The sequence below is a fragment of the Cynara cardunculus genome (genome assembly GCF_001531365.2).
Source record: "Cynara cardunculus var. scolymus isolate 2C chromosome LG 11, CcrdV1, whole genome shotgun sequence".
Taxonomy (NCBI): Eukaryota; Viridiplantae; Streptophyta; class Magnoliopsida; order Asterales; family Asteraceae; genus Cynara; species Cynara cardunculus.
In genome coordinates, this window is record NC_037538.1 from 9916975 (window position 1) to 9918167 (window position 1193).

The window sequence follows — 1193 nt, forward strand, 5'->3', positions numbered from 1 at the left end:
AAAAAAATGCATAAATATGAGCATTACCTTTAACTATGAAATAATAACATAAAAAATATAAGCGTTACCTTCAAGTATTCCTCTAAAACTTGAGCATCCACCGTTACGCACTGATGCGCATCATCCCAACCGAATCCACTTGTATTCAGCATGTCATAAGCTGYTGAATACTTATCCTTGAGCCGCTTCATTTTGTTTTGGATGTGTTTTGATGTTATATTTAGGCCCGRAATCTTTTCACGCATCTTTAAAACAATTTGGTCATACGTGCCGGTCCGAAAACACCCATTATCACTCCTAYCACCRGCGGCCACAATATCTTGTAGAATGCTAATTAGTACATCCTCTTCTTGGATATTCCAATTACGTCTATCCGCCATCTTAGAATAATAAATTATGATAACATTTTAAAATTCAACATTAACAACATTTTAAAAGTCAACATTAACAACGTTTTAAAATTCAACATCTAAAACATAKAAGCTAACAATACAATACATTGAGTAAATTATGTACTTGACATCCACGACTCAAACATCTCTTGTGCTATGTCATCTCTCCATTGAGTCCACTCATTGCTCGATTCAACAACATCAATAGATTCAACATCATCGTTGGATTCCACTTGCTCTTCCCCTATAGGCATATCTTCTAGTGTAAGTGTCGTGTTTTCTTCCGGATCAAGAACCATCATCTAATAGTCCACCCCGTGTTTTTAGCAACTCACACAAAATAGCAAATGCATTCCTATCCATTYGCAACTCATTCACACAAATAATGTCACTTTCACGTGTGATGCGTTGGATTTCTATCGATCTAATTTGTAATCTAGTGAATGTTCTTTGCCTTAAACTTCTCCTCTGATCTTGTCTTTGTTCATATTCAATTAACCAATTCGCAAAATTGACCAAAAGTATGAGCAAGTCGACATAAGATTTCAACACTTTAACAACTAYAAGTACATGGTTTCGATCCATTCTACATAAAAAAAATTAAGATGGAGTCACTATAAAATGTTTAAAAAATGAGATGGTGACGAATTATAACAAATTATAAACCACATGGATAGGGTAATAACAATAACATGTTAAGATGGAAATCTAAAATGCAACTGATAATGGCATGTTAAGATGAACTTGTGACTTATCCATGTTAAGATGGAAATCTAAAGAAATACATGGTATAATGGCATT